The following is a 19,485-nucleotide window of genomic DNA, read 5'->3' as shown; positions in this document are numbered from 1 at the left end:
ATTTGTGTGATCAGAATCACAGCACTTAAATAACATCTCTCTCTGGGCCTCAGTTTCCTTGGTTGTAAAAGGGGAGTGGTAGTGATAGTATTAACTCACTGGGATATTTCAAAGGTAAATTAGATGATGTGTTTAAAGCAAATGGCACATATGAATGCTTGATAAATGGCAGTAGTTATACGTGTTTAATAGGATGAGGGGGGAGATAGAGGGGAAATTAGACACTGGAGGTAGAAACTATCTGAGGACAGCCTTGGTAGGAGCCATCAGCAGCAAAAACCTCCAAGGGACGTCTTGGCTGTGTTTCACATCTTGCGGATCTAATTACTATCTCTGACTTTAGAGATTTTCCAGTTTACGACAGAGAACACTTAAACATGAAGAATACGTCTTAAGACTTTAAAAATAATGAACAGGTAAACAGACACACGTATGCCTGTTATACCTGCCCGGCCGTCCTCCCCTGAGGACGGCAGTCTCGTGGGGAGAGGGAAAATTGCCTGAATGAAGGACTAGAAGGCACTGGAAGGGAAGCTGGGCCGAGCATCTCAGCAGGTGGAGGTGATTTTGGCAGCAGCATTAATGATCCCCTGGTACAGGTGGGGAAGAAAGCCCCACCCATCCCCCTTTCCAAACTGTAAGTCAAGTTAAATGCTTGTCTTTACCTCTCAGCTGGAAAAGTGTGACCCTATCACACCCAAGGGGCTCCAAATGTGCTTTTAAATAGAAGAATCCGGCCTCAGGTTCCTATGATCTGTGGATAAATGGATCATAAAAACAAGCAAGAAATATGGCTGTGCTTTCATTTTTCTTTTTTTGAAATTAATTTATTTTAATTTATTTATTACTTTTGGCTGTGTTGGGTCTTCGTTGCTGCACGCAGGCTTTCTCTAGTCGCGGCGAGCAGGGGCTACTCTTCGTTGTGGTGCGCAGACTTCTCATTTTGGTGGCTTCTTTTGTTGCAGAGCACTGGCACTAGAGCACGCGGGCTTCAGTAGATGCGGTGCGTGGGCTCAGTAGTTGTGGCGCACGGGCTTAGTTGCTCCGTGGCATGTGGGATCTTCCCGGACCTTGGCTTGAACCCGTGTCCCCTGCATTGGCAGGGGGATTCTTAACCACTGTGCCACCAGGGAAGTCCCTCATTTTTCATGAAATGATTACAGACATATCTTCTCACTAGGAAGTAAGACAAGAGTCCAACATGTTTTCTCTAGAGTAATGGAAACAGTGCTTTGAGAAACCTATCTACCTTGGTGGAAATTTTCAGTCATTTCTTTCCTTGGACTTTTTTTCCTTTTTTTTCCCTAAAGAAAAATGTGGTATTGATATCTAGTATACGGCTTATGTTTGTGAGTTTCCACTATGGAGGCCTAGAGGCTCTATGTAGGGAGACAGAGCTGTGTTTGGTGCCATCACTTTAGCCCACTGATTTCAAAGCCCTGAGTGCCTCCGTAATAAAGCTCCGAAGACTCTGTGTGGATTAGACTTTCCTAACCTCACCCTGAAGAATTCCTTAATGTTCGACCAGCCACGACAAGATGCTGGGCAAACCTGTGTCCTTACCAGTTTCCTGACTCTCCCTCCAGAGCTTGCTGGCAACCAGTGAACTGAACCAAAGCGGTTCCTGCTTGTCTTACATTAAAACTCCATTTGTCAAACAGCAGTTGCACAAGGAAAGGTCAGCACTTTATGTTCTGAGCACTTAACTTTAATCATTTCTTACAGTGGACAGAGTCCAAGAGGTTTTCAAATTAGTCCTTAAATGTAAGGGAAGGAATGTCGGTCGTTCCATCAGGAATAAAAATCTGGTGCCTGGTTCTCCTTCCTTGTTACCCCAGCCCATCTCCACGTGCTACTGCATCCTAGTAGAAACACCACAAATCCGCATCCAATCAACAGATCTTTACTGAGCATTTACTATATGTCAGACATGTGTCGAAGGAGCAGCTAGGTTTCTCCTTGTGATTTATTTTGAAAATTATACACTCTTGTACTTTTATTATTTTTTTAATAACAGAAGTGGAACACGCTCATTGAAAACAATGTCAAACCACACAGAAATACAAAAAGTGAAAGTTCCCTTATCTAACTCCCCAAGGATAAGCAGTGCTAACAGTGTGTATAATTCTTCCTATCATTTGCTACACTTTGCTTTATTCATTCAACAAGCTCCTGCCTACTTCTTTCCATGTCAGTATATGCAGTTACCTCAATTTTTTCTAAGATTTTTATACTATACATGTACCATCATTTGTATACCTACCTTTTCTTGTATTGATGTATATTTAAGTTGTCTCTACTTTATTGGTTTGCAATAATGCTGCAAAGAACATTCTTGAGCTTATATCCTTAGGCGCTTTCGTGAGCATATCTGCGGGGTCCCTCTGGAAAAGTGGAATTGCTGGGTCTAAGGGTTTGTACTTAAAAAAATTTAAGGTACCTCTAATTTGCTTTCCGTAAATATTGTGTTGATTTAAACCCATTAGTGGCATACGAGATAGGCACTACCTTTAGCTGATTCCTACATCAAAGTGGAATATTTGAAGGCCTTGATACCCTACCAAATCAATAATCTATCACTGCTCTTAGAAAAAAATAATTTCTGGACGTGCCAAAGAGCATCCACTCATGTGGTGACCAGTGAGATGCGAGGTCATTGTTTTCCAAGGGCAGGGAGAGTGCTTATCTAAACATACACCCCATTCCATGGACTCTGCTAACTGTTCCTGCCTCAGCCCTCAAGGTCCTTCTCCCCCCATTTCTGCTTAAGATTCACCATGGCAGGAGGTTTGTGTATAAACAAATAACACAACACAATGGCTGCCCTCAAAGACCTTTCAAAGTGACTTGAGGAGACAGAAACACAGATGGCTAAAAAACAAGCTAAAAATACAAGTCAGTATATAAAAAGCAGCAAATAAATATAGTCAGCATCATTATAGCAGTTCAGAGGAAGGAAGGAAAACAGTGGGCTAGGGTGTCCAGACTTCACGGCAGGGATGTGGTGTAGGATTTGTGGATTTCTCACGTGGCGGGGAGGTGTGCATGGGGAGAAAACTGTAAAAACCATGAGTAAGAACCAGCTGAGAGAAGAAAGGAGATTCCTTGAGAGTGTGGAAAACAGCAGGGAAAGGGCACATTTTTATCTTGCTAGTTGGAAGTGGGCGTGGCTTACAGCACTTGAGATGATTAGAGATACTTGCCAAAGATTATTTATTGATTGATTTTTTTGGCATGATGGGAGTGGTGTAGGAAGGTCATTAAGAATCTGAAGAAGCCTTTCAGAGCTCTTCTCAGAAAAGAACCCTCCTATTTCCACACACATAATTTTGGCTACATTTCAGGGAGCCCCTGTCCCAAGTTGAAAAACTTTTTAGTTTACCTAAAAAAAGTTGCAACTCAGGACAAGACATCTAGAAAAAAAAAGTCAGCCAGGTGTGTGTGTATATATATATATATATATATATATATATATATCTATATCTATATATATCTCACATAAAAGTTGTTAGGCGATGTAAGACGTAACTAATAATTCATTTATTCATGAATCGTCAGACTCTGAAGCAGACTGGAAACAGGTGGGTAACAAGTTGTCAGGAGCCCGCCGGCTCTTCCATGGCTTCAGTTTAGCCAGCGTCAATGGGTGGAGGCGATTCTCTGCCTTTTTCAGGAGAAACGATCTGTCCTGAGGGAAACCAGGCTCTTGAAAATTTGAATCAATGGGATTATTTACGCTTGCATCACCGGAATCCACTCGGAGATGCCCGGTTTTTGCTGCAGAAAAGATACTTTTCTTCCCCACCCCCTCCTTTCTTTTTGACAGTCAGTTAATAAAGACTCAACAATAAGCAGCTGCCGGTGATGTCATGTGGGACTTTGGCCACGGAGCTTATATTTACAAGCTCCGAGCAACCACGGAGCCGCAGCCCTGGGAGCAGCGGATCTCCGCAAACTTGCTCTGAATTCGCGGCAGGAACTTTTGCTGCCGCTTCGGCTGTTCAGAGAAACCGCGCGTGTTCTGTGAGCCCGGCCTTTTCATGCTTCACAAATAAACAGAGGATCAACCCGGGAGGAAATGTTTAGCTGGAGAGAGTTGTTGCAGTTCCTGTGTTTGTCTCCAGGACTGTGAGATGTGTTGACGGCAGAGCTGACAAGTAAGACTGTTGGAATTTTAAAAACTCTTGTAACAGTTTTTCGTATTTATACAGCTTGCTTTGCTTTTAAAGTGAGATGGTGATGTGTACGTATTTCTCCGGGCTCTGTCACTGCCACAAGTATGCATTTGTTTCAAGTAGTAATTACAGCGCACTGAGGTTGAAGGGGTAGGTGTAGAGGACTCAGCACATAGATAACAGGGTACTGGATTCCTGATCTTAATTTGCCTCTGCCGGGAGGTTGGCAATTTTCTTTTCTTTATTTTTTTAAATAAAAAGCCACCAACCATACAGAAACTATTAGGTTGACCTAGGAATTTTAATAGAAAACTGTAAAGACTAATTTTTAATCAACCAGTGTGCTGGAAGAGAAAACCCACTCTTGATTTTCGTCTCTCATCGTTCCTGTGGTTTATAGATTTCTAATATGTGCGTGTCGTTCAATGTCTCCTTCCCTTCTTGCCTACACCCTCCCCCCAAACGCACGCACACTCATAAGCTCATTCATTCTCAGGGAGTTCGAAAGTATAGACAAATGTTTTGAAATGGAAACCGTTTCTATCTGGATTTCTTCCCTTTAAGTACCTGGAGAAATGTTTGCTGTTCTGACTTGTCTTCTGGGAACCTGAACGCAGGTACTGCTGAAAAAGTTCAACTTTGACACTCAGCTCGGTGGGGACGTGAGATCCACAATCCTCGCTTTCACTTTCCTCCCAACTCTTTCAAACTCTCCAGATATTCTTCGGGGAATGGGAAGGGTGGGATCTATGTGCCGCCAACCTGAACCCGGGCCCCCTCTCATCACGGTTGCCCTTGGGCCACCTGGAAGTTCTGCGTCAGAGCCACGTGGACTTGTCTTCCTGCTGCATGCTTCTCGCTGCTGGGTTTGCACCTGAGTGCCTGCAGTGAATTCAGCCCCTTGTAATTAGTAGCGCAACCTGGCTGATGCCTGCCATCCAGTCCTGACAGCCCTGCTGCACGGATTGACAAGCGGCTGTTAGTCTGTTACGTCCTGCACGTGAGCCCCGTGACTCCGTACAGGAGACCCAGCTGTTCCTCCATTCAGCGGCTCTGTCAGCAGCCCACAAGAGCAGGGACAGCCTTCCCTGCCTTTCCCTTTTTCTCTGGTCTCAGAGAATTGTAAGAAGCCAGTGCCTGAAAACTCCTAAAATATTTGACTGTTTTCCATGGCGTTCTAAGGTGGGCAGCCTCCTTCTGCGTGTTTGTCAGCTTCAGAGTTTTCCATCAGAGCACACTCTCTTGCATATGATTTTTAAAAAAATTTTATTGGAGTATAGTTGATTTACAATGTTGTGTTAATTTCTGCTGTACGGCAAAGTGACTCAGTTATACATATATTCTTTTCCATTATGGTTTATCACAGGATATTGAATATATTTCCCTGTGCTCTACAGTAGGACCTTGTTGTTTATCCATCCTATATATACTAGTTAGCACTGGATATGTTTTATGTATCAAAGCTCGATGCTTTCTGTGAATTTTTACTTAAAGAAAGGGATGTGCTACTAAAACCGTTTCCAAACCATTATTCAAAGCTTATCTTTTGCAGAAGAAAACCTGAGGCATGAGGAGGGGAAATGATTGGTCCAAAGTCACCCAGCAAGACGGTGGCAGAGCTCCAACTAGAAACCCAGCCTCCCGTGCTTGTCCCAGCATGCATTTCACATTTCAGTTCTTCCAGGTTGTAGAAGAAATAGGATCCACATGTGGTTCCTAGCCTTCTTACAGGAGCTGGGCTGTGTGAAGGTGTATAGATGAAGGTGGTCTGGTAAAGAGAGAACATTCCTGTTTTGTCTTTGGCTCTGGGTATGTTTCTTAACAACTCTGTTCCTCATTATTTTGGCTAGAGAACCAAAGAGCAGTCTGTGATTATTTGACAGTTGATGACCTAAAGGCAAGCCGGGCATTTCAGGCAGTGGAATAGTACAGAAGGTACTTTGCATCAGGTGCAGGTTGAGAGACCGAAGGTGGTTCCCAGCTCTGACATTTTCTGTTTCTGCTTTACTTCCAAGTCTCAGACTTCTTTTATTGACCACACGTTACTTGTCTTCCCCTTTTTTGGGGCTCCTCTTGCCTGTGGAAACTTTACTTTCTCATGGATTCTTACCCCTCACCGTCATTCTCTCACTGCGGCCTGGACCTCCAGCGCTAACATTCAACTAGATTCCACTAACACCCTGCATTCCTCTTTTTCCCTGGAGCCTTCCTTGCCCCTGACACCCCTGCCTATGGGATGCGTCTGTGGATTCTTCAAGTTGAAGTGATGATTTTCTTCTTTGGAGCCTCATGGTATCCTGTGCTGATTTTTGCTGTGGGATCTGAAGCTCTATGCTACCTAGTTAAGAGCCTCTTTCCATCAAAAGCCAGGGCTATATTTCAATACTTCTATATCCACGGCACCTAGTACAGAGTATAGTAGTATGGTAGTTCAACGTGTAATAGCAAATAAGTAAAGGAGTGAATTTCTTAAGTATCCCCTTTCCTGCATCAAACACCCATGCCTCTGCACGTGGCTGACAAAAACATCATGTAAGTGTGCTGAGTGGCTTGAAATTCTTCTTCACTCTGGTTGAAAGCTCTCAGCGCCAGACTCCCCGGTATGCAAACAAGGGCTATTCCTGATGTGACGCCGCCAACCTCCCATGCCTCATTTCTCGCCACTCCCTCGCATGTACTATGTGTCTGCCCTGGAGGTTCCTAGCATGACAGTCCATCTATATCTTCCATCGAGGCTTGAGGGGCAGCATGGTGGAGCGATTGAGGACTTGGGTTCTGGAACCAGACTGCCCAGGCTCAAGTCCTGCTTTCATCCCTGGCCGGCTTTATGATCTCGGTTAATTCACTTGACTTTTCTGTTTCAGCTTTTCATCTTTAAAATGTGGCTAGTAAGAGTGCCTACCTTATGGGAGTATGGGGAGAATGAAATACATCAATAAAGCTAAAACCCTTAGCTAAACACTTAGCTATACATCAATATAGCTAAAACAGGCAGAGATTTAAGTACTGATGAGTATTAGCTGTTATCATCGCTATCGCCTTACCAGTGCCCATGTCCTACCCCAGACTTAATGAATGGGCATTTCCAAGGTGTGATTCAGACACAGGAATAGTTAAAAAGTTCCTCAGATGATTCGGGTGGGAATTCCTGTCTTAGCTACTAGGAGCTGCTTTCTGTTACCCAAACATGCTGGGTTTGTATGTTCTTTATCACCTCAATATCTTTACACTCTCGCCTGTGGCACCTCCCTATCCATCCAATTTATCCCCCAGACCCTTTTGCCAAATTTGTAATCTCATGCCTAACTAGGCACCTGGCACAGGGTGAATTCCCAACAAACAAATGATGGGAAAAAAATATATATGAATGTGTGCTTGATGGGTACTCTAAGAAAAGATTTAAATTTTCTTCCCCATAATCGCTACTGAGTGATGCCTGTATACCCGGCACATTTCTAAACACTTCACAGGTGCTATCTCATTATACTCATTTTCCAGGCAAGGATACTGAGGTTTAGAAAGGTGAGGTAATGTGCAAAGGTCACATAGTCAGTAAAAGAGGCAGAGGCAGGATTTGAACCCTGAGCCCATACTCTTAACCTTTCACTGTACGGCTCTCTGGACACGTGGAAGGCAGTCTTTCTCATGAGCTTTTCTTATGGTGGAACTTTGATTTTTCTTGTCTTCCCTTGGACTGATGGTACTGGAGAGCAGCAAATCAGATAAACACTTCAAGGTACCAGCCTACTGAAGTGGTGGTTCACATTTTCTAGTCTTACAGAAGGGTCAAAGCCCATGCCCAGCCCTTTGGTATTTTTGTTTTTCTCTGAGTCTCGGACAAGAATCCCCTTACAGGTTGGGCCGAGTTTATGGCTCAACATCAAAATTATTTGCACTCTCGGTGTATGCGTGGGTAGGCTGAGTTCAGCTTGGTCAAGAGTATAATTCAGGGGATTTAGATTAAAAAAAAAAATTGGAAGTAATGGTGGCCATTTGGTTGGTTTCTGGAAAAGTTTACCAAGGGAAGTGGTAGTATTTTGTGATAGTGGGTTTAAACAGCCAGAATGGTTGACGTTGAACACTGGCAAGTCATAGAACCAGTTAAACACAAGATACCTTATAGCCTTATTTTTCTCTACTTCTCTAATTCTACAAAGTTTAATGCCTTTGGAATTTTAGATTCCCAATTGTGCTTTCTTTATAGATGAAATAATAAATCTCTTGGATACATAGAACATTACCCACAACATTTACTGTGCCCACAATACATACTTGTCTAATGAAGTGTGTCGTGTCCTTTTGGAAGCCTCAATTACACAAGGTACTTCCCAGTAGTTACATAAATTAATGTGGTATTTTCAGGGCAAGAAACCAGATCTCTCCTCTTAGAAATAAACTTTCTGGATTAGTGATTCCTTTGAGTAGAATTTGGATGCAGTATAAGAACCCAACGGGCTGAGTTCAAGAAGAAAGTCCCAAACCCAAACCCACTGGAGCATAAGCTTGGATAATGATATGGCATATACATAGTATGATGTTGAAAGACGAGCTGTTAGTTCTGAAACGTGGGAACACGTGTGACTGTCAAGATGTGTGTCTGACAAACTGTTCCATGAAGGGACCTTGCTTCATTTGACAAATTGAATCTGGAAACATAGAACACTGATCCGGGCCAATCCAAAAGATACGTCCTAAGTGGGTCCCATTGCCAGTGCGGATCTGTTTTTAGAAACAAACAAACAAATCAAAGTAATACATGCTCATGATTTAGAAAACCAAATAGTACTGAAATGTCTCTATAAATAATAACTATATATCATATATATTTACATATGTCACTTGACATATATTAATTGGTAAAATGCTTACACATAAACAGTGCATGTATATATGAAGATATACATATCTGACAGTCTTTTACCTGCTTTTTCTGTACTATTTAAATAATGTTTTTTATATCTAGTTATAATGTCAAAGTATTTACCTTGTATTGCGATAGATTACAATATATATTTTTTACACCTCCTACACTCTTCCTGTTCTCCAATGGAATTATATCACAATTTTGATTAAATGTCTATTCAGTGCTTATTTTTATCATGCTTGTAAATAACATTTACTGTTGAGTCAAATAATTTATTCTTGTATTTCCTTTCTCTTAAAAATATTTTTCCTGGGCTTCCCTGGTGGCGCAGTGGTTGAGAGTCCGCCTGCCGATGCAGGGGACACGGGTTCGCACCCCGGTCTGGGAAGATCCCACGTGCCGCGGAGCGGCTGGGCCCATGAGCCATGGCCGCTGAGCCTGCGCGTCCGGAGCCTGTGCTCCACAAAGGGAGCGGCCACAATAGTGAGAAACCCGCATACCGCAAAAAAAAAATTATATATATATATATTTTTTTTCCCCTAAAGTTATTAATTGCCTCATTTCAAACACTGACTTGGTTTTCTAGGAATCTATAGTTAAATTTTCCAACAACCATTTGACAAATGTGTCAAAGATAACTTACTTTTCAAACCTTCTTATATGGCTAAATTCTTAAGTCACAGTATACTGTTTCTTGTGTTTTTGTTTGGTCGGTTGTCATGTAGGAGAAGTTAATTATTGTGAGATATCAGAAGCAATTTAAAAGGCCTGTCTTCAACATTTCTTTTATTCTAATTATAGTCAATTACTCATCTGTGGGTAAATGGACAGAAACGATCTGTTTTTATTGTAGTTTGTAAATAACATTCATAATTTAGTGTTATGGGTCCATGAATACTCCATAGATTTTAGTGTAAGAAATAGTCTTTGTTTCTGAGTACCTTTAACATCTAGAATAGCTTCATTAGAGGAAAGCAAATGATGCTTCATGTAATGTTATTTTATGAATAGGTAAATGAATGGCCCACTTGAAATGACACTTGAAGAGAATTTCTTCCCTTTCTCATTTTCTTCTCATTTTTTCAGCCCAGATTTGCATGATCAGGAATGTGAGATACTTTATTATTGGGAGTAGTTAAAAGAGTTTACTAGAAAATAATTTGAAAGAGATTGTGTTTTTGGAGATTGCCAGTAGAGGGCCTTATTAAACTGAATAAAATTTCACATACAGACCAATGGCGATAGGTATCTTGTGAAAGAAGCCATTGTTTTTAGGATACCTGATTAATAGCAGTAAAACTACCAAAGTCATCTTTTTAAAGTGCATTGTATTTTTTTAAATCTGGAGAAATTAGAAGTCTTAACTTTTTATTTTCATTGTTAGGGAAAATTGGAGAATTCAGCCCATCCAGCAAACCAGGACTTTGGATGCCAAGTCATAAAATCTGTACATGACCTTTCTTTTGGAGTTGGAGCCCTGGACTCAGCCTTTTGGGGAAATTAATATTGGCTGTTGAATATGGAGGAAAAACATGCTAGTTCCCCTATCCTAGGGACAGTTTATACTTGTTTCCTACATTTGAGTGAGCCCCACTCTCAACAAAATGGGTTTTCTATTCCCTGCACCTGGACCAGAATCTCACTCTGTGGTATACCCTCGATTCAGACACAGGAAAAGAGAATCTAGAGGAATCATGAGAGCTGGAGAGCATTATTAAGTGCTCCATCATGCTATGTTGCCGTGAAGGAAAGAGTTGTGGGGACTTGAGCTGACTTTTCTAGAGTCATTTGGTGGGTTAGCACAGAGCTCTTCTCTTCCTACTCACTGGCCTGTTTTCAGCTTCTCCTACTCACCAAAATCTCTCCTTAGGAAGGCTCCCCCTCCCCCTGCAACCTCACTGGGACAATTCCTGCTCAGCCTGAATGTTCCTTCCTCCGGAGAGCTTTCCTTACTTGTTATAGACTCGGATAGCTTCAGGTACTTGCTTTGCATAGCACGTATCACTAGTGTAATTAAATATATGGTCAACTGTTGGATTCAGAACGTCTCCCTGTCTAGGCTTTAGTTGCATAGGGGCAGTATCTGTGTCTATCTTGTTTAATATTGTAGCCTGAGCACCTAGAACAGTGGCTGGTCAATGGTAGGTGAACAACAAATATTTGGTGAATGGACAGATATAAGCAAATGTTCAGACTTTAGTGCTTTCTCCTCTCCATTCTTACACTTCTGAAAACATTCCTTTTTACAACTCAACTGATGACATTCAGATCTCATGGCATTCGACATTCCTGTGGACACAGGGAACAAAGGCAAGACATTTCTTTTTACCGAACTTTTAATGATTGAGGGGGTGCCTGTTTAGTTCCAGTCGTGTAGGTATCAATACTCATGGCATTTGTCAGTGGGGGCTCTATAGGTGTGAGGGTGTGAGAGTAAATGAAGAGGATGGACAGGATTTATTTTCTTCCCTCGTTGATGAGGGCAAGGGAATGGGAAGAGGAAGATGTCTTGCGTTGAGTAATGTGCCCCTTTATGTTTCCCAGCTTGCGCTGGTAATTTTCTGGATACCCTTTCCCTGAGAGGCTGCATTATACACCAGAAAGACCAGGATTTTTTTTTTTTTTTTTTTGCGGTACGTGGGCCTCTCACTGCTGTGGCCTCTCCCATTGCGGAGCACAGGCTCCGGAAGCGCAGGCTCAGCGGCCATGGCTCACGGGCCCAGCCGCTCCGCGGCGTGTGGGATCTTCCCGGGCCGGGGCACGAATCCATGTCCCCTGCATCGGCAGGCGGACCCTCAACCACTGCGCCACCAGGGAAGCCGAGACCAGGCTTTTTGGAGTCAGTTCATACAGATAGAGTAACAGAAAACAAATAGCCACAGCTCGTGCACATGTGACATTTACCCCTTAGATAGATCTGGGTTCCAGCCTCTGTTCTGATCTCCATCAACTTTGGGAGAGTTATTTAATTTCCTTGAGCTTGGTTTCCTCATCCATAAAATGTAGTAATATCAACAATGATTTCACCTGATATATATTAAGTGCTTGCAATGTGTCTGGCCCTGTCATGCTTTCCATTTATATTGTCTCATTTAATCCTCAAAAGAGCCCTCTGAGATAAATATTCCTATCAATTCTATTTCATAGATAAAACCAAGGTACCGAGAGGTTAATTTGTTCCAAATTGCATAGTAAGACTTTGACCCAGATAGTTAGATTATGTTACCTCCTTATCATTGTGAGGATTAAATGAGATAAAGTACGAAGAGTGCCCGCACAAAATTAGACTTGCAGTACGCGGTGACTGTTACTGTCACTATTGGCTCCGTATCGTTGAAGACATTATGGGTCCTCATAAGCAGGTGATTGCTGAAGGGAAATGAGAGGGCTAATGTCAGCCCCATGTGTCTGGTCATAGGGACTTGTGGTTTAATCCCGATGTCAAATGTCAAGAACCCCACTTACTCGGCATTTTGGCACGTACAAGTATTTGTAGCCCAAGACAGCTAGCAAGGAGGCTGCCCACCCCTACCCCTCGTGGACCGTGAATACATTTATTATGTTCTCCCCTTAGGGACATATTTTTCATTGCTCAATACCTTGTGTCTGTTTATGTGATCCCCCTGGCTTTATCATCTCTGCATTTTGTTTGGCAAAACTGCCAAATCCCGTGGTCTTTTGCATGCATAGAACTGCTTATTTGAAGTACAGTGGAACCAGGTTATGAAGTTGGGTGGGTATAAAGTGTGTTCAGCTCCTTTTGGTGGGGTCTTGATTTGATGCCTTTTTCCTGCACCCCTGGACCACCTTCCCTAGCTCCTCCCACCCCCTTCCTCTTCTCCATCTCTCTCTCTCTTTACCCCACCTTATTTCTCTGTCCTTGTCTCTCTCAGTCGTCTCTCTTCTCATCTGTCCCTCTCTTTGCCCATCCTCTTTTTTTGGTTCTTTGCCTCCTTTATCTTAATGTACCTCTGCTCTGCTTCCTACTCCTCAGAAAGCCGAGTGGAGAAGTGGTGGTAGTCAGTGTTTCTCACTGACGATGGACCAGGCGCTGGAGAAGGGAATCATTTCAGTTCTCTACCTCTCCATAAACTTCAGATACCCTAGGGCCTCATTCTAATGCTGATCCCGTTAAACAAAGGACACATCCAGATTTCAAGCCAAAGTAAGGGAGAAACCAAAAGAGCAAGCAGAATAGTGGAGTGGAGTGAAATCTGGATGGAGAATTGAACAGCCCTGCTTGTAAAATTCTTCCACGAGCCAGCTGTATGACATGGGATCAAGTGGCCCCATCTGCAAAGTGAAAGGTGGGGATCAGATAGTCACAAGGCCATTTCCGGCCCCGTGATCCCGTTTTTCCTTCACACACACTGACTTCGGTCTGACTCACAACACAGAATTAGTGCTGTCATGCACAGCACTAAGGAGAAAAGCCCCTCCCCCAAGACAGTGGGTGCAGGCCTGGGCTGTGAGCAAGAGGACCCTTGCAGCGTCTGAGATCTCCAGAAGTCCTGTTTTCCCAAAGTGCCGAAGTGACCCGTCACTGCACAGTGCCGTGTGTCTTCACAACAGATGTTGAAGGATCACCCTTGAAAGGGTGTTTCTCCAAAGCATTTAATTATAACCTCCACAGACGATTAACAGATGTTGTAATTGTCTTTACTCTTTGATTAAATAGTTTCTGCATGAGTGACTTTCTTAGATTTTTCCTTCTCTGTTTTGTATGGTCTTTACAAACTGACATGTGTCTGCAGTTTTCTACAGATAGCTCCTCAATGGGCTTGGTAAGAATCTTTGCAGATTCATAATTTCATTCTATCTCTTTTCTTTATCTGTCTATCTATCACCTATCATCTCTCTCTCTCTTTCCCCTCCCTCTCTCTCTCTGTTATCCATCTCTCTCTCTCTCTCTCTCTCTCTCTCATCCATCTCCCCATCTATTTACCTACCTACTTATCTACGTATCAGACCTGGGCTGGGACAAGCTGTGCTTCTATAGACTGAACCATTGGTTATACAGGCAGACAGGTGATGGGAATATGAACGTGGTTAGGAGACTGGCCTCTCTCTTTACCATTTGTCCAGGGAAGTGACTGATGCCCATAAATATTCCCTTGGAAAAAATTGTGCAAAGTGGGAAAAGAAAATTCTACAAACCTCGTGCGGCAACCAAGCATGCCAGGTGCCAAGCGTGCAAATGAGTTTGCAAGCAGAGAGAAAAACCAACATTCATGATGTGAATGTCTGCAGATTTCCTTGGCAGTATTTGCTCTGGGAAGATAAAAGTTATCAGCCAGAAGCCTTATCTACATCAAAGGCATTATTTTCATTCCATTATTGAGAAACCAGGATTCTTTCTTTGCATCAGAGATGTGGCCTGTGTTCTAGGGCTCATTTATCTCACCTTCTACTTAGCCCATCAGGAAGGAGGATGCCACTAACTTTACATGAATAAGAATGCTTCTTTCTCAGTGTCCAAAGTAGTATGCTTTTTCCCTGAGAGGAAAAAACTATAATGAAGGGGTTCAGACATGAAGTCAGTTTAAAGTTGATGAAGACAAGAGGAATGGAAGTAAATACTGAATCAGTATTTTAGAGGAGTCTGCCTAATGATTGTCCCCACCTCACCATACGGAAACATCTGAAAAGGGCTCATAAATCAGGGCAAAGGTCAATTCTTAGATCAACTTGAGGGACGAGAAAGATAATTGGCTTCACTGGATGAAGTAGTATTAAGCCTTTCATTGGGGGCAAAAAGGAAGAAAATATTTAGATTGTTTAATCAAATAGACCCCATGTAAATTTGATCTGTTTTATCTGTACTTGCTAAGGAAGAGGAGGGAAAAGTGTATTTTCTGAGCACACGATGGATTCTGAATATATGTGCTACTAGAAAATCAAAAGGGAAATATACTTCTGTTTATGGGGTTCACAACATATTGGAGAAAAGGAGTTACTCTCACAGGGGACATTCAAAGAATACTATAAACCAATGAATATGATTGAATTCCAAATGAATGATCAGAGCTTTGCCAGACTAAACGGTTTTATAAATTTACTGGGATCTTGACCCTTCTACAACCCATATCTATAAGAAATGGCTAAAGAAATTTGATTTATTCAGGTGATTTGGAGGACAAAGAGGAGTTTAAAACTTTTTTTGAGGTATAATGTACATGCAGATAAGTGCACGTAAGTATACAGCTTGACACATTTTTAAAAAGTGAATACACCAGCTTTCAGACCAAGGAATATCACCAGCACCCTCCTTAAGTTCCCTTTTAATCACACCTCTCAGGGAATCATCATGAGAACTTCCAGTAGCATAGATTAATTTTGCCTGTTTTTTGCACTTTATATAAATGGAATCACAAGTATGTATCATTTTCTTTCATTCAAATTGTATTTGTGTGATTCATCCACATTGCTGTGGTTACTGGTAGAGTTTTCATGCTCATTGCTGTATAGTATTCCATTGTGTGGCTGTATCATAATATAGTCTCTCTACTGTTGGTGGTGTATTTGGGTAGTTTGCAGTTTGGGACCATGACAAATAGTGCTGCTGTGACTATTCTAGCGCACACATATCCCTTGGTGAACACACACACACATATCTGAGTGTGTATGTGTGTGAGATTGCTGCATCACAGGGAATCTACTAGATACTGCTGAATACTTTTCCAAGGTGGTTGCCCCAATTTTTATTTCCACTAACAATATGTGAGGGGTAAAGGTGGGGTTTGAATTTACTCGAGAGAATACTACTTAACTTCCACTACTACTTAGGGTAGAAGTTAAAGAGAAACAGTTGTGGCCTAATGTTAGGCAGAACTTTTTTTTTTTTTTTTTGCTGTACGCGGGCCTCTCACTGTTGTGGCCTCTCCCGTTGCAGAGCACAGGCTCTGGACGTGCAGGCTCAGTGACCATGGCTCACAGGCCCAGCCACTCCACGGCGTGTGGGATCTTCCCGGACCGGGGCATGAACCCGTGTCCCCTGCATCGGCAGGCGGACTCTCAACCACTGCGCCACCAGGGAAGCCCATAGGCAGAACTTTTGATCATCTGGAAATTCACAGACTGAAACTGGAGCCATATGAAATAGTTCCCTGCCTCCTGAGGTGCTCAGACAGTGATGGGATGGTCTTTATTGAGAAGCAAGGTGAGCTGAAGGATTCCAAGGCCTCTTCCATCTATGGGCTTTGTAGATCTAAATTAATAAGCTCTATGGAAACAAAGATGCAAGAAGTTAAAAGCAACCATTGCCATGGTGATCAGATGGTAGGAGACCAGATGTGAGTAAACAGGAGTGATTACACAGTCAATGCTGACTGTGAATGAGGGCACAGGCCATTCAAGGAAGGGAGACAGGTACATGGACCTGAGCACGAAGTGGTAGAATTGAGGGGGTCATAGAAAGAGATAATATATTAGTAGGTAGAAGGAAGAAGAGTAGTTTTCATGCAGCTAGACGTGTATTTTAGAGTGTGAATGGAACACAGGTTGACGCAGTTCACTCTGCTGATTGCATAGAACCAATTATGAGAAATATAAAGCAAAGCAGAGGCATTTGATCAGCTCGGTCTGAGATCAAAGGATACCTGAAAGATGCCCTGGAGGAAAGCTGTCCCACAGGGTCTGTGGCGAGGCCACAGACCCCAGGGCACAAGACAAAGCCACATTTCTGCAAGACTCACTGGAGACTACGTAGGGCTCAAACTTCGGCTCCAATCTCTTCCACACATTGGATCCCTCTGATTTCTAACTTGTTTGTTTGTACTTCAGTATCCTCACTTCCCCTGGAAAACTCATGGTGACTTTCTATGGTTAATCTCTGTTATGGGTTCCTCAATCACCAACCCGTGTTAGCTGGTATTGAGCAAACACCTCTTTGAACCCTGTTCCCATCACTACCAATTCCCCACGGAATGGGGGCAAGTTGTTGGGGAGGGGCAAATGCATCCCCTACTTGACAGAGTTATTTTGGATCAGATTCCATCTAACTCTATCTTATTTCTTTCACCTTACTTTGATGCTTGTCATTTCATGATTCCTATGTACAGATATGAGAAATATCTTCTATAAGTTGGTACTAGGACCTGATCAGAGAGTACTAAGAAGTCTGATCACGTCTCCTTTTCACTTCAACTGCCAGGAAGCTCAGAACCAGAATTACGTGTTTAAATACAAGTGCTCTGTTGGCTCATATCCTGCATATTTGCAATTTTCCATTCTCTCATCTTTGTACTTTGTGGTAGACAGAATCCTAAGATACACCCCGAGAGATCAGCCCTCTCTGATATATGCACGTGGTGTATAATTCCCTCTCTCTGGAGTGTGGGCAGAGCCTGAGATTATGATTAGGTTACATTGTATGGTAAAGGTGGGGAGACGTTTTCAAACGTAATTAAAGTCCCTAATCAGTTTACTTTGAGTTAATAAAAAAGGAGATTTTCTTGGATGGGCCTGACCTAATCAGACAAGTCCCTTAAAGTCTAGAGACCAGAGATTTGAAGCCTCAGAGATTCTTCTGCTGACCTTGAAAAAGCAAGTCACCATGAGTTATAGAGATGCAAGGAAATGAATTCTGCTCACAGCCACATGAGCTCAGGAGACTCCAAGCCTCAGGTGAGACCTCAGGCGAGACCTCAGACCTGCTTACCTCGTGAGACCAGAACAGAGGCCCCAGATAAGCTGTTCTCAGATTCCTGAGCCATGGAAGCTGTGAGATAATAAATGTGTATTATTTTTAAGCTGCTCAATTTGTTACACAGCAATAATTAGTGTACATATTTTCACTCTATCTTAGTTCTTTTATTTGTTGTGTATGTAGCCTCTTTAATTCCTTTGTGACTTGATTTAAATTGAATGGATTAAGGAATAAATTAAATAGTGTCCTAGGGCCCCCTCACACTTAACTCCAGGGTGATAGGGATGGTGCTGTCCCCTCCATGGCGTCAGGCTCCCTCCTACCTCTGTGATTTGGCTCATGCCTTTACCTCTACTTGAAAGGTCTTCTTAGAATCTCCACTTCTTTAAACTCCATTCAAACTTATAGGCTTAGCTTGAGTTCTACATCCTCCATAATTCTTGCAATCTGATTTTTGGAGGATTTCTTTTTCTTTTTCTTTTCAGTATTTATTTGGTTGTGCTGGGTGTTAGTTGCAGCTCACGGGCTCCTTCGTTGTGGCTCATGGGCTCCTTAGTTGTGCCTCTCCAGCTCCTTAGTTGCAGCAGGGGGTTCCTTAGTTGCGGCTTGCCGACTCCTTAGTTGTGGCGTGTGAACTCTTAGTTGCGGCATGCGTGGGGGATCTAGTTCCCTGACCAGGGATCGAGCCCAGACACTATGCATTGGGAGTGTGGGATCTTAACCACTGGACCAACAGGCAAGTCCTGAGGAATTTTTTTTTCTTTTCTGTTTCTAAATCCCTACAGCTGGGGTTCCCAGTCTGAGGGCTGATGGCATCATAATTACTTCAGGGAGGTTTTAAAAATGCAGATTCCCAGCATGCTCTCCCTCTTTGCCTTCCCTAGGGATTCTGGTTCATTACTGAATTTTCGAAAATCTTCCCAGGTGGTATCATTGGGCAGCGAGGTTTGGCAATGGTTGCCCTGTCAACGTCGGCTCTGTATATAGTATCTTGTGTGACTTACTGCCTGTGCTTGAGGCTCTCAAAACTTTAAGCCACATATATAGATCCCCTCTAGCCTGGACAGTATGTTATATATTTCTTTAATCTTAACCTTGGTTTTATTATTTTTCTACTTGTATCTTCCCTTTGGCTTTCCTTCCTCAATTATTTGTTTTATCATTTTCGTTTTGTGTATATTTTTGTAAGTAATCACAAATCCTTGTGGGGGAATGAGATTGGGAATAAAGAAAGAAACAGAAAACCAGTGTCCTCTTCCCTAATACTTTAATGTATGTGAATCTCGTTTCCCTGGCAACAGGAAAACTTTCTAAACCACGGATTCTGGCCCACATCGTACCTGGCACAATTTGACCGTATAGGAACAGTGTTCAGAAAACTAAAGACTGATGGTTGGACCGATAAGAAAAGGTTCTTGCTTTGTACAAAGAACATTCCTTCCTCTCTTTTCTGCCCCGACCTTGTCTCCTTCCTCACCCCCTTCTCCTATCTTTTGAAGCACTGAACAAAGAATTTCTCTTTTTCCTGGACTCAAGCATTCGAGGCTGGCATAATGCACAGATAAGGCTTCAGAATTAATAGGAGGACTCTTTGTCTCTTTCAGGGGGTTTCCTCTGCCTGAAATGGCTTTACACTGAGGTGTATTATTTTTTGAGCTTCCTGGTTCTGTGAACAGGCACATTTTAGACACAGGGCTGGAAGTGTGAGTGGGAAGGGGGTGGGATTAATCATCGGACACTGCCCTTTCCCCTTCTAAAGCCCCATTGAATGTGCTACATTCAAGACAGCAACCATGCCC

General features: G+C 42.7%; 1 protein-coding gene across 1 annotated transcript in view; it reads left to right on the top strand.

Annotated features, from left to right (window-relative positions):
* Positions 1–3,967: 3,967 nt before the first annotated feature.
* The window catches only part of NCKAP5 (NCK associated protein 5), an 899,001-nt gene continuing 883,483 nt past the window's right edge, over positions 3,968–19,485 (top strand). The window contains exon 1 of the mRNA XM_024761906.1: positions 3,968–4,157. The gene's annotated coding sequence lies outside the window, so the exon portion shown is untranslated. The remainder of the gene's footprint in view (positions 4,158–19,485) is intronic.

The sequence above is a fragment of the Neophocaena asiaeorientalis genome, unplaced genomic scaffold, assembly GCF_003031525.2.
Source record: "Neophocaena asiaeorientalis asiaeorientalis breed wild unplaced genomic scaffold, Neophocaena_asiaeorientalis_V1.1 scaffold215, whole genome shotgun sequence".
Taxonomy (NCBI): domain Eukaryota; kingdom Metazoa; phylum Chordata; class Mammalia; order Artiodactyla; family Phocoenidae; genus Neophocaena; species Neophocaena asiaeorientalis.
The sequence above is the reverse complement of the archived record's forward strand: the minus strand, read 5'-3'. Positions and strand labels throughout refer to the sequence as shown.